Here is a 15,389-nt window from a genome sequence, read left to right as displayed (position 1 = left end):
TTCATTTTCTAGATCTAACCCTGTTCTGTGGGGAAGTGGGGAAGACCTTGCTTGTCTGGAAAACATGTACTGTTAAGAAAAGACATGTCTGTTGAGGATGACGTTAACGTGGACCATGCTCCACATGAACCGTTATGTGAAAATGGATAAGGAAAGAGTGGCAGAACTCCCTTCGATGTCTGGAAAGGGGGGAAACGACCACACACCCAACAATTAGTGGCATTGCTGGTCTGGTGTGAATAATGTAACATGCGGATAAAGGAATTATTACGCATAGCGAGACGATATGAGAGTTCATGAGGAGGCAGATCACTAAACGTGTGCTCTACTGTAGTATTAGCAGACTTATTTACATGAGAAACTGGAAAATACAAATAAAATGCATAACATGTGCAGGTAATCATAAGGCTGAAAAACAATACGAAGCTTAGAAAAACTATACATCGGATTGAGTTTTGACTGGTCTATTTTATACATGTCAGAAACCGGTCTAACCGTTTCACCTAGGGGAGGACTTAGACAATCAAACTGGCTGACTTATTTTACTAGACCTTAATTTTTTCTTATACTCCTGCTGCGGAGTTTTCTCTAACAGGGAGGAATCTGTATCATTGTCTTTTGCGGGACAGTCCTTAAGAATAGTACTTTGGCAATCCTTAAAATCCTTGGAAATGTTCTTTGAAACAGTCTTTAGTCCGTAAAATCTTTTCACATGAGACAGGTGGACCCAGCCCTTCCTGCCTTCCAGCTTGACGGCAGTACGGGTGGCCAGGAGGACCTGTTTGGGCTCCTTCCAGCGGGGCTCCAGCGGACTTGAACGATCAAAATTCCGGACAAGAACCATGCATCCGGGAACGATTTCATGCGGTGCCACCTCGGTATTGTCTGGAAATGCGGCGGCAACCTGTGAACGACAAGAGTGTAGGGCAGACATCAAGGAAGCTAGGTAATCTGTCAGCATATTACTTGAAACATCTGTAATACTTCGAGGTCTAGGTGTACCCCACATATTAGGGGGGCGGCCGAATACGACCTCGTACGGGGACAGACCTGATCTGGAATGTGCGACCATGCGCATATAAAACAAAGCGACTGGCAGAGCTACTAGCCAGTCCACACCTTTCTCTTTACATATTTTGGCGATGCGGATTTTCAGGGTCTGATTATGTCTCTCTACGAGACCGGCTGCTTCAGGATGGCGTACACAATGGAACTTCCACTGGTACCCTAACAAAAGGGAAACGTGTTTCATGAGCTCAGATGAGAATGGCTGGCCGTTGTCAGAATATACGACCCTAGGGAGTCCATAACGGGGGAAGAATTCACGAACCAACTGCTTGGCAGTGGTCGTGGCTGTGTAATCTGGGACTGGATATGCCTCTGTCCACCTGGACAAAGCGCATACAACTACAAGGACATACTTGAAACCTCGACATCGCTCCATCTGAATATAATCCATCTGGAGGACTTCAAAAGGGTGGTCAGGAGGCTGGAATCCACCTTGTTCCACCGGGACACTTTTACCTGGGTTAAACTGGCAACATATCATACAGGTACGGACTTTCTGCTTGGCTGCAGCTCGTAAATGCTTGTTGAACCAAATGTTCTGGATACTATCTAACATAGCTTTTTCTCCTAAATGTGCTGGACTATGTGCGGTATTGATAATGACTTGAACCATAGAGTCGGGGAGAAACCATGTGGCTTTTCCCTTCGTTACCCATCCCTGATCTGTCTGGACCCCTCCTTGTTCGGACCATTTCTTGATTTCATCGGGAGTAGCATGTAACTGGATATCTATGACATCTTGAGTAGGGTTCTTAACTGTCATACAGGTAGTCGGATCTGGAGTATGTGTCTGTATCGGATTAACTGAAATGTCTGGAGTCTGTGCTGTAAGCTTGGCTGTGCGATCTGCTAGATCATTACCTTGGAAATAATGTCAGTAACTTTCGTATGTGCTTTGCATTTCATGATAGCAATAGATGTCGGTAAGTGTATGGCATCTAACAGAGCTTGAATAAGGAGACCATGCTGAATCTTGGTTCCATGAGAAGTCATGAAACCTCTCTCCTGCCAGAGTACTCCGAAGTCGTGTACAACTCCGAATGCGTAACGTGAATCTGTGTAAATATTAACTTTCTGGTTCTTGTCGTGTATGCAGGCTTGGGTCAGAGCAACTAGCTCTGCTGCTTGAGCGGACAGAGTGTCAATACGGTGTGTTTCTATAACTTCAGTGTCTGTAGTCACTGCATATGCGGCTACTAGTTCTCCTGTACTTGTTCTCATACATGAACCATCCACATAAAGTGTCAGGTCGGGATCTGGTAATGGAATATCTGTCAGATCTTGTCTTGGCTTAGTCATAATATTAACTACTTCCACACAGTCGTGTGTGGCAGGATTCGAATTAACTGACGGTAACAGAGTAGCAGGATTTAGAACGTTGCAGCGTCTGATTTCTATGTGTGGCTGGAACAGTGTCAGTTCATAACCTGTCAAACGTGCAATTGTCAAGTGCTGAGTCTGTGTTCGGTTTAAAAGAACTTCCACAGAGTGTGGAACTTGTACTGTCAAGGAATGTCCTAATACTATGGAATCACTTTGTCTGATAGCTAGTGCTGTGGCTGCAACTGACTTGAGGCACACAGGCAGAGCCTGGGCTACAGGATCTAGTGTGCTCGAAAAATAAGCACAGGGCTTGTATTGTCCTGCTTGATCTTGTGTGAGAACAGATAATGCTGTACCTTCCCGTTCTGTGACGAAAAGTGTAAAAGGCTTACTGTTGTTTGGTGTAGCTAGAACAGGAGCTTGGCATAAAGCTTTCTTTAACTCATTGAAACTAAGTGTATGTTCAGATGTCCAAGGGAGGACAGTCGATACGGCTGCCTCCTGTGTCGTTAACTGTATCAGTGGCTTGGCTAGAAATGCATACTGAGGAATCCATTGTCTGCAATAAGAAGTAAGGCCGATAAAAGCACGTACCTCCTTCTGGGTCTTGGGCTGAGGAAGACTCGCTATTAACTGGATACGGTCTGGTGTCAACTGCCTACCCCACTTGGACAGTAAGTGGCCTAAGTAGATCACTTGCTGGACACAGAATTGAAGCTTCGAAGGGGACACCTTGTGCCCCATCTCGGCTAAGAAATACAAGACTGTAAGGGATGCTCGCTCGCAAGCACGTTCAGAACGGGCTGTGATCAGTAGATCATCGACATACTGGAGCAGGGCAGTGTCAGTTGGCATGTGAATGTTGTCTAGTTGTCTCTTAAGTGCTTGACTGTAAATACTAGGACTTTCTGTGAAACCTTGAGGAGCTCGTGTGAACATATAGCTCCTTCCATTTAAACAAAATCCGAAAAGAAACTGGCTGTCTGGATGAATGGGGACACTGAAAAACGCGTTCTTGAGGTCTATGACTGTAAAAAATGAGGCTTCGGAATCAATGGCTGTCAATAGGGAAGAGATATCTGGGACAACTGGGTACTGAGGAATAATACATTTATTAAGTTCTCGAAGGTCAATCACTAATCGATATACTGGGGGTGCATTTGGATCAGTACGTTTCATGACTGGAATGATCGGAGAATTACATACATTGGAGTCAGTTTCTACAACTACTCCTTGAGCCATGAGCTCGTCAATAATTTTGGATAAGGCTGCTACAGCCTCAGGTGGCAGTCTGTACTGTCTGATTCGTGGTAACACTACACCTGGTTTGAGAGTCACACGATGGGGTGTGATTTGCATATAACCTACATCAGTTGGACCTTGCGCCCATAGATGCTGCGGAACATTGGACAATCTCGGATCAAAATCTCGTAATACATAGTGACCCTTGAAGTCACGTAGGAACAGTTTTATTCCTTCTGGGGAGCAGCAAATAACTGCACCTAATTCTTTCAGTGTTTTAATACCTAACAAATTTTCTGGACATGACTTCGTAAGTAACAGATCAGTAGTGCGGGACAATGGACCTACTTCTAAAGTAACTGGCTTAGATATCTCGTTTACAATAGGCTTTCCTGAAAATCCAAGGGAAACATTTCTAGAGCCTGAGAGCGGAGCCCCTGGAACTTCGGCGTGACTGATGGTGGTCCTACTTGCCCCTGTATCAATCAGAAACTTTCTGTCTTTCCCTAGTACTTGACTATGAACATAGGGACCCTCTTGATCTACAGGTATCTCGATGAGAGGCAAGCCTACCTCCCTCTCTAGGCTGTTTCATGAATATGGCTGATACTCTGGATACTCTGTCTGAGCATACTGGTACATCTGCTGTGTAACATGCTGAGTTGCAGCAATAGGCTGCGGTGCTGGAACTGTCTGTTGTGCATTCTGTGGCTGAGAAGTCTGTGAAACTTGTTCTTGTCTAGGCGGACGTGGTCTTTCTTTAGTCTTACCAGTAGCTATATTGTGTTTCAGAACTGCACACTCGTTTATAAAATGACCTGGCTGTTTACAATAATTGCAGGTCCCTTTAACGGGAACTGCAGGATGACTGACTTGATTCGTACCCCTCTTCTGACTGTCTTGTGGAACAGATTGTGCAACTAGTACTTTCATTTTCGTGTCTTTCATACGTTTCCTTTCATGATCTTGCTCTTCTCTGATTCTATTCTGGTGATACTGAAGCATCTGTAACATCTGGGACGGGGTATTAGCTTGCCAGGTACTTTCGACTTTCAAAACTCGATTCTTAACTTGTGGACTTGAATTCTCGACTAATTTAGTAACAAAGAGATGAGGGTATGACTCGCTACTCGTCTTGAGGCCACTGTTAATACTAAAGCATTTCTCAAATCTAGAATAAAAATCACTAGTGTCTTCGTCTTGTTTCTGTTTACAGGCTGAGATTGCATCCCAGTCTTCCTTTTTAGTGGCTAATAATCTTGGCAAAACTTGTATTAACAGTTCTGGTAATTCTTTACATTTCTCTCCTAGACCGGTACCTGGTACTCGTATCTTATCTTCAGCTTCTAGAACTGCCCAATCGATCTTTTTCTCTCCCACCTCCCATTCCTTTTCCTTGAGTTTCTCGTATACCCCTGCGGGCAACAGGACTTTTAACATTTTAATTATATCTGGATACGTGTATTCTCCCATACGGAGCATGTCTTTTAATTCTCGGTGGAACCCTGCTGGATCTTTGTCATGACAGGGAATTAATTTCTTCATCTCTAAGAGTTCCATCTTTGTAATCGGGGTGTAAACAAATACTCGTTGCATTTCACCATCTGCTGTCCTGACTGGGTGTACTTCTCGTAACGGATTCTGTCTATCTATGTAAAAGGGTTTACTTTCTGGGGGTGAGACATGGACAAAATGCGGGTTCAGGAACGTTCTATATTTGTGGCGCTGTTCTAGAATGACACTAATTAAATCGGTACCTAGACCTTTCCATCTATACTGGAGTAACTCGTTCAGGACATCGTGTAACGGACCTGGATCAGAGTGTTGACCCTCATACAGGGTAATGAGGTGCTGGATCATATACATACCCACCAGTCGTTGCTCGGCTGGGGGCAGTTTCAGAAACATTTGTGCCACTATTTCGTCTGGAAAAGTGGTAGAATCAGTAGTCCATCGGACTGCTGATCGGACTAGTTCTTGTTCATGCATAGTACTTAATTCACTGTAACCGATTCGTGTTTTCAGAATGTGATCGGTAGCTTGAAATACTTGTTCTAGAGAACCTTGTTCTGGTGCTGGGTAATGAAGAACTGACTTGTGTTCTAGGCGTAAATGGCGGTCTGGAAATCTAGACTTTCCTACATACGCTATTCTGGCGGTATTCTCGTCCTCTACCTCTTCTGTAGAAGAGTCATTTTCTTTCTCGCTTACTAGTGCTGCTTTACGTTGTTCGTGTAACTTTATTATTTCCTTACGAATTCTCTTGTACATACTCTCTATACTACTGATGGTTCTGTGCTTACCCTCGGCTATATTATCACTCCACCTTGTCAGGATTCTCATTTCGGCCGGATCTTTAGTCGGGTAATCTTGTTCTCTTATTAAACAATTAATCAGAAACTTTAATAACATGAGCTGGATCTCAGCTTTCCTTTGAGACATGGCTTCGCCAATACTTTCTGGATCATCCCCTGTACGGATGAAACGATATATTCTGTCTAGATCTTCTTTCATATTCGGTAGGGTGTCCAAATACCCGGTCACCCGTCTTACACGGATGGAATATATAACTGTACTATCATCACCTGCAACTGGATCATAGCGGCATTCAGTAAGGGCTCGTCGGATATCTGCAACGGACTTATATTTGGGCGTACGCTGTAACGCACATTCATGTAACTCGACCAACGTTACTCGTTGGTGTGGCGGCGGGGTACCAGGAGGACCTCCTCCTGCGGCCCCTAAACTAGAATCGTCGACTGATACTCTTCGTGCTGGCGCGGCGGGAAATTGTAATGTGGGCTGGACCGGGGGTACCGTAACAGGTACTCCGGTGACTGGAGGAGCAGGATTTACTCTCCCAGGTTAGTTCTGTGGTTTCTTCCTCTTTCCTGTCTCTTCGTACCATCCGCAAGGTCTCTCGATTTTTCACCTTTGAGGCCTTGAAGTTGATCATCCTTGCGATGGTCATCTCCCGCCTGGATTATGGCAACGCCCTATATGCGGGTATTCCTGCATATAGTCTCAGGCGGTTGCAGATGATCCAAAACCAGGCGGCGCGGCTGGTCTTTAACCTTCCTAAATCCTCACATGTCACCCCCCTTCTGAAACTTTTACATTGGCTTCCGGTTCGGGAACGTATCCAATTCAAGCTTGCATCTATTACTTACCAGGCTCGATTGGGTACGGCCCCTGCATTTATTTCTTCGGAGATTATCCCCTACTTGCCAGCTAGGGAGCTCCGATCTTCTTCTCAATCCCTTCTGATGGTTCCCCGGTTTCGCCGGAAAAAGTGGGGGGGCTCAAAATTTGCGACCCTTGCCCCAACCCTTTGGAACTCATTACCCCTTGATCTTAGATCTTTAACCCCATATTCCCAGTTTCGAAAGAAACTTAAAGCCTACTTCTTCAGTAAAATTTTCATTTAATTCCCTGTTACCCGACCTCCCTTCCCTGTCTTTCGTGGAGATCTGCCAGTTACAGCGCCATGAAACCGCTGGTGTAAGAGCGCTATATAAGAATTTTTAAACTCAAACTCAAACTCAAACTTACATTATTTACAGGAGCTGGCGGAACAGGATTTGTATATTCTGGGACTGTGTCGTCCAAATAGGACGAAATAAAAATATCAGCTGCGGTCGGTTTGTGACGTAGCTTGGTCGGAACTAATGGTGGCGGAAAATTACTGGATGCCTCCGGGGTCGCTTTTGGCAAGCCCTCGGCAAGAAGAGGATACATACCCTTAATGAGGGCATGCCTCTGTCTGTCTGACTGTTCGGTTTTAACTCGTTCACCTATCTCGATTAATTCCCTTTCTTGGGCTCGTTCTAAGGATTCTCTACTTAATTCTGACTTTCTGATTTCTTTTTCGGTTCTTTTATGAGATTCTTTGCGCCATAACTCGATGGCATCTTTCTGTGACTGTCTGGCTTTCCTTTTTCATAATGCTTCTTCTACTCGCATGATGCACTCGGCATCCCATGTGCCTGATACAGGCCATCTATACTTTTCTTCTAACTCTTTGGTGTACTCTACCCATAAATCTAGATATAATATGGCACTTATGCCATGCTTCTGATACATAAAATGACCTGGACTGTCCCTAGGCGGGACAGGAACTGCTGCTTCTAACAGACCTTTTCTAGTTTTCAACTGATGTAGTTTCGAAAATAAGGGCATGACTGAACTGTAATCTAGACACAATACAATACACAATGAACACGATAATTACACCACTTTCGTACCACGACATTAAAATACATGAAGAACATTTAAAATAACAGTTCGAACAGAATACTACCTGGAATACTGAAAACAGAAATACATGAATCTTCTCGAGAACAGAACTGACTAGAACAGAAACTAGATGCACTGCTAAAACAGTACGAAACTTACCGGTCTCATAAAGAGACACGTCAGGACCCGCATACACCGAAGTGGACACTTCGTTTTGGGTCTGTGTACCACCAAAACCCACGGACCAGAGACAATTAGATTGACCCTGTCTAGATACTACCCCAGCAACGGTACTCACCGGGCAGCAAGAACGGAAGGCCTCGGACTGGACTGGACTGCTTCGACGCCGGACGGACGAACTTCGGACTTCAGTTACGGGTGGGCCTCCGGATACCTCGGACCTTGGACTCTCGGCTTGGGCTCTGGTCGGGACTCGCCGCGTTCCTCCACCGCCTCGTCTGGATGCTGGACCGCCACCTCCGTCTCCTCCGTGGGCCTGAGGGATACTTGAAGCAGAAATATCTGCACGTGCACGGTATGGTTCCGTCACGGCTGCAGAGGGTCAGGGGGCCGGCGTGGCTTCACCGGCGCGTGGGGAAAGGGCAAGTCCCTGTTCGGGCGCCATTATGTGGTAAATAAATAAATAATACCTCTATTTTTGAATGAATATATGAATAACAGATAGCTCAATAAATAAGAGTCAAGATTCGAGGTAGTAGGAGTTTGCAGGTTTAATACAGCATAAGGACAGGAACAGGACAACCTGCACTGACTAGATCTGGGATGGCTAGCTAGCACAACTTTAATAACAGTGCACAAGTATATATACTAAAACAATTGCATTACAGTGAATTACAGTAGGCGGAGCAGTGGGTGTGGTCAATAGCAGTCGCGAAAGATAAGGGTGAAAGTGGGTGTAACAAGAGGCGTATACATGGACATGTGATGTAAACGTAACAGAATATGTCATAAATGGGGCGGAAACATGGAGGGGGCTACCTAAGGAGCCGGGACCTCTGACCTAATGGTGCGCGTAAACTGACAATGACGTGTTACTAGGAGAAGCTGGGGGCTATGAACTCTGCGCTAGGAGTAGAGACTGAAGTCTGGAGAGTCAGGGCGACATGTACCTAAACCCTATCTAGTATCTAATGTTTAGAGGACATGTTGATATAAACTAAGAGTCAGGAGGGGAGAGGCTAACAGACTCTAAGACTGGAGCATGCATTATTCTACATGTAGTGCGTGTTGAAGAATATTAAATGACCATTAATACAGTATTTCTCTTACATGGAGACGTAAAGGCTAGACAATGACGGAAACTATTGATGCGATTCAGTAGCTTAGGAATGCAGAGAAGGAGGGCTGAACTGATAACTAGAATCATAACATACTCTTGGCAGACTCGTAGGCAGAGCCAGGCCGAGCCGGGCACTGTGAGGCAGGAAGTAAGTGAAGGGTCGAGGATACAGGTGGGGGCTGTATCGCTCCTCAGCGAGGGTTCAGGAGACAGGAGCTGAACCTGGTGTCCGGGCCCTTTTGAGGCCTAGAAACGGGGACTTTACAATGAAATAACGTGCACACTGAGAAACGTGGCAACGTATCTTTACATAGGCCTAATATTCGTAGCTTTCACGAGAACTGGAAACTAGTATACTAGAGATGGACACAACTGTAATTGCGTCTTTAATCAAACATGGGGGATACATATGCATATTAATCATGCACACATAGCATAAGATGGGGAACACGTAGGGACACAGAACATGGCAAAATTTACTTTTCCACAGGGGAACAGGAGATATGCCTCACATCCAGCTTTCTGGAAGGGATCTATCATTTGTCGCAGTCTCCATCTCCTCTCCACCGTGGCATGGCAAAAATCCAGCCGGGTGAAGAAAGAATTTCCTTTAAAAGCCCGACGGTCTTGTGGCCTAGCATTGTCCATAATTTCTTGTCTTGCCAGAAAGTTTCCTATGTATACCAACATAGCTCTTGGTCTCTCACTCTGGGCACCATAAGACTTCTTGATTGTCAACGGAAATCTATGCGCCCGTTGTACCTCGACGTCCTAGTTCCAAGTAGTGATCTCTGGAAATGATTCTCTTAATAGCATAACCACATAAGCCCTGGGGTTCTGCTCCTCAACCCCCTCCGGAATCCCTAGAAACCTTATGTTGTTCCTCCTCTGCCTATTTTCCGCATCCTCTGCCTTCCATTGTAAGTTAGCATTCCACCCTTCTAGAGGGACACGACATGTATGTAACTGTGAACCCCGGTTAAAGTCAGACATAGCCTCAGCTCCACAAAATGGATGCTGCCACCGAGACACAAGTCTGCCCTCCTGCTGCTGGGAGTCCTTCCAGCAACGGAGGCATGGACAAAGGGTTTCCTGTCAGGGGCGGTGCCAGCACCATCCCAGACAGGATTTTGTGTATCCCAGGTAGGCAGGGCTTTAGAGGAAGGTGACTGCAAGTAGCACCCCGGTGCTCACTATGCATAGGCCGGCTCAAACCAGTTCTGGGGGCATCCCAGCCCCTGAGCTGGGGAGAGTCCGGACAAAGGAGAGGGGTGTAACCACCCCCCTCCTAGTCCCACCCATAGGGCAGGACTTAGTCGCGTGCCAGCCCCTTTTCTCAGGATAAAGGTAGGAGCAGGCCCCCTTCCAAACTAGATCATCTTTGAATCCTGAAACTACTTTCCACGAAAGGAACTCAAGACTTCTTCCTAAGATTTCTCCCTTGTGACTAAGGAGTAGTCACCCTGCACCCGCAGGCACCAACCAAGCATCGCGGTTTGCTGTAAGTCTCCCCTCCGGATCAAGACTGCCCAGCTCAACGAGAACCGGCTTCCCTGGCACCTCTGACCTCTACCTGCATCATCAGCCCAGCTGAGATTCGTGGGTGTGACGAGACCTCGAGGGACCGGCCATCTTCAAGACTGCACGACGCTTGCCCAGCACGACCACCGAGGGATCCTTGAGTGTGTGCTTTGGGGTTTGAGAAGCCCTAACCCTGAGCAGCTCCAGCACCGAAGTCCAGCCCCCCAGCATCCACGAGATCTGCGTGGGGCCCTTCTGCTCTTTGATGCTCACCGGGTTGTCTGGCTACTTGCCTGCTGGCTTGTGGCCCTCTTGACGACGCACCCCGAGGACAACACCGCTGGTCTGGTTGCTCCAGACTGGGCCTTGCTCCCCTCCAACAGAGGAGCACCCCGGACCCTCCTGGTCCACTCCAGACGCCATTTTGAGTCCACCGCGTGGGCTTGCATTTGCTAAGAGTTGTTGCCCCAATCCTGGGTCCAGCGATGTCGACAGCAGATACCTCCGTGGGACAGCTCGCACCTCCATCCTGGTCGCCGACAACGCCTCCTGGTCCGAGAGACTGCAGAGCCCAGCGTCGCCCACTCACCTGGTCGAGGTGACTTCGCCCGGTGCCATCCTGGTGCCCACCTAATCACTGGCTAGTGATTCAGAACTTGGTCCCCTCTGCTTACAGGTCTCCTTCGTCACCGATCCAGGCTTGGATCCCTCCGAATCTCTTCACTGGTCGCCTGCCAGCAACTTCTTCTTTCAGGCTCCATAGACTGCAACGAGGATTCCCGACGTCTTTTCAGACCTATGCAGCCGCAGCCCCTGGGGTAGGTAACCTGAGCATTTCGGTGCTCCAGCATAGCTTAACTATCTAAGTGTCCAGATCCTTTTTAGTTTCAGCTCTACCTAGTCGGATTCGTCCGATAACACTAACTTTACCAAATCTAGCATCCATAGACTTTGTTCCGCATCCCGCATGAGAGTGCACACTCTGCACCCGATCCCTCTAGGCCTCCTGCTAGTAATCTAAAGGTTCAGTAGTACAGTCCTAGCGATCCCAAAGCCTCTGAGATTAGTTACTTACCTGCTAGTATTTCGCATTCCACTTTTGTAGTATATGGTTTTCCGTGCCCCTCGGGCATTTTTGTAAATTGTGCGACTTTCAGTATTTCTTTAAGAGTTTTGTATTGTGCTTAGCGCCCTGTCCTCATAAAGAGTGCAGGGTTGTTGTGTTATAAATAAATATACTTTATTTTCAGAACAACTTGTGTGGTGTCCTTTCACTTGGTGTTCAAGGGGTAAATGTGATGGTAAAACAGCTGGCTTAACACGCCCTCTAGAGTCTAGCCTTAGACTGCTCTTGTCCATGCTACTAGGATAGCTGGTCTATCAGGTTGACTTACAACCAATCATCAATAAGGGTTGTTTGGAATGATACATAGTGATCACTAGAATAGTGAGCACTGCATATCAGGCCAACTTCTCACATTGGTGAGCAGCGGTTGGGATTTGAGCTTGCTGTTGTTTTACCACACGTATCCTAAGAATATCATTTGAAAGATCACATAAGTACCAAGGTACATATAACTTAGCTTAGAATACTCTGAGTTCTACTGAACCAGCTGTTGTAGTTCCTTAGGGCTTAGCACACCCTAAACTACAACTCTAGCAAGGGATCAGTAGGTAAACCCATAGTGTAGGTAGGTGCATCACTTACACCACACTAGAATCATGTCTACCCATGGAGAGCCTTCAGAGACTCCCCTAGTGGCTAGTGACCCTCCACAGGTCATCTCAAGATATGCAGCTCTCAGTTTCCAGGAGATGAGACAAGTGTGTACCTCCAGGAAACTGAAACAGGGGTCTAACCCCACCATTTCCTTTCTGATAGGTCTCTTAGAGACATATGATGCTAGGAAAGCTTCTCATGCAGATGGGAATATGCCAGCCTTAGAGGGTACCCTTGGTGATCCAGACCTCCTTGACACTGACAAAGCAGTTGAGGAGGAGGAAGAAGAGGAACTCTCTGGGGATGAGGCAGACAACAGGCCTGAACTAGTCAGCAGACTTACTAGGGCCAACTTAGACCTACTTAGGGAAGGATCTGGGGGACCCCCCGTACTGACCCTAATGAGGCCTAACCTTGGAGTTAGGAGAGATAGATTTTCTTCTAGGGACTCCAATAGATCTCTGCACTCTAATGCCTCCTCTCAGAGGAGGAGGATTTCTCCCCAGTGGAGATTGACTTCCCCTCAGAGAAGAGAACATGAAGCAAGGATGAAACAGGCTAATCTAAGGATTGAAAGAGAAGAACTTGCCCTGGCCAAAGAAAAGCTTGCCTTCGCTAGAGAGCAGCAGATGAGTGGGACAGTTCCCACTGGTGGCAGCAATCTCCCTAGAGATAAAGAAAGGAGTTTAGACACTAAACACCTGAGTAAGATAGTGCCCCCCTTTAAACAAGGGGATGACATCCACAAATGGATGGCTGCTTTGGAAAGGGCCTGCACTGTCCAGTGCATCCCCCAAAGTCAGTGGGCAGCTATACTGTGGCTCTCCTTTGAAGGCAAAGGTAGAGATAAGCTCCTCACTACTAGAGTTGAGGATGCTAACAAGTACCAAGTCCTGAAGAATACACTGGTTGATGGGTTTGGCCTAACTACTGAGCAGTACAGGTTGCTGTTCAGGGATACCCAGAAAATCCAGTCTCAGGATTGGTCTGACTTTGTGGATTGTGCCACTAAGGCTTTGGAAGGCTGGTTGCTGGGCAGTAAGGTTACTGATTATACAGGGTTGTACAATCTGATCATGAGAGAGCAGATTTTAAATAACTGTCAGAACCAGTTGTTGCATCAGCACCTTGTGGACTCAGATCTGACCTCTCCCCAAGAATTGGGAAAGAAGGCAGACAGATGGGTCAGAACAAGGGTCAAGCAGAACCAGACTCAGAACCAGGGTGGTCAGAAGAAAGCAGACCAAAAGGGTAGTAACAAGAGTGAACAAAATGACCAGAAGTCTTCAACAGGTCCCCAACAAACCAAAGAGGGTGGGGGTCAGGCTTCACAGCAGAAAAAGAAGACTCAAGAAGGCCAGTCAAAAAGGTGGTGCCAATACTGTAAAAGTAAGACTCACTGGTTTAGTGAGTGCACCAAGAAAGGAGGACAAACTCCTGCCACTACAGCCCCTAAGGCAACTGCACCCCCTAGCACAGTCAGTAGTGGTAGTGTACCTCCCAAGGGATTAGTTGGGTTAACCTTGGGTACTGAGGGGTGTGACAACCTCGTTGGCACACTCACTCAGGCTGTCCTTGTCTGTACAGGGGATATGGATATATCCCCTGATGTCAGTCCCAACACTTTGGGCAAATACAGGCAGACACCTTTTATTAATGGAAAAAGGGCTCAGGCCTACAGGGACACTTGTGCCAGTGTCACCATGGTGACACCTAGCTTTGTGGACCCTGGACAGATCATGCTAGGTCCAGAGTACCGAGTGACCAATGCCAGCAATGTCACTACCCACCATAGTATGGCAATTGTTGATTTCTCCTGGGGAGGGGTAAGTGGCCAAAAGAAAGTTGTGGTTAGTTCAGACCTCCCAGTTGAATGTTTGTTGGGCAATGATTTGGAGACATCCCTATGGTCAGAAGTGGAGCAGCGGACTCACATAGAAATGTTAGGCTTGCCAGCACATGTGCTTGCTGTGACTAGGTCACAGGCCAGAAGATGCCCCACTGAACAGGTGCTGGATCCTGGAACCATGGACCAGACACCTTCCAAGAAGAAGAGCAGTAGGGTTAAGGCATTGCCTTCCCCCTTGCCCCAGGTTGTGGATCAAGTCTCAGAGGAGGCTGACCTTAAGGAGCTGAGGGAAACTGAGCCTAAAGAACTTGAACTTGATCAAGTTGAGTTTTTGGGCTCAGGGGGGCCCTCCAGAGAAGACCTGGGGAAGGCACAGTTAGACTGCCCTTCCCTTGAACCCCTCAGACAGCAGGCTGCTGCTGAGGCTGCAGGGAACGCCACAGGTGCCCACTGGGGATACTGGGAAGATGGACTCCTATACTTTGAGTCAAGAGACCCCAAGCCTGGTGCAACCAGGAGGCTGGTCATCCCCTTGTCTCAGAGGGGTTTCCTTCTGACCTTGGCCCATGAGATTCCCCTTGCAGGACACTTAGGCCAGACAAAGACTTGGGACAGACTTGTCTCACACTTTCACTGGCCTCAGATGAGTGAAGATACCAAGGAGTTTTGTCGCTCCTGTGTCACTTGCCAAGCCAGTGGTAAGTCAGGTGGCACAACAAAGGCCCCCCTTATACTACTACCTGTGGTGGGGGTACCCTTTGAGAGAGTGGGGATTGACATTGTTGGTCCAATGGAACCCCAGACAGCATCAGGACACAGGTTTATACTGGTGGTGGTGGACCATGCCACCAGGTACCCTGAAGCTATTCCACTTAGGACCACTACAGCACCTGTAGTGGCAAGGGCCCTAGTTGGAGTGTTCTCCAGAGTGGGCTTCCCTAAGGAGGTTGTTTCTGACAGAGGTGCAAACTTCATGTCAGGATATCTGACTGCAATGTGGAAGGAGTGTGGTGTCAACTACAAATTCACTACACCCTATCATCCACAGTGCAATGGGCTTGTTGAAAGGTTCAACAGGACCCTCAAAGGGATGATACATGGACTACCTGAAAAGCTCAGGCGTAGATGGG

This window comes from Lissotriton helveticus, chromosome 3_1, assembly GCF_964261635.1.
Source record: "Lissotriton helveticus chromosome 3_1, aLisHel1.1, whole genome shotgun sequence".
NCBI classification, from domain to species: Eukaryota; Metazoa; Chordata; class Amphibia; order Caudata; family Salamandridae; genus Lissotriton; species Lissotriton helveticus.
The sequence above is the reverse complement of the archived record's forward strand: the minus strand, read 5'-3'. Positions refer to the sequence as shown.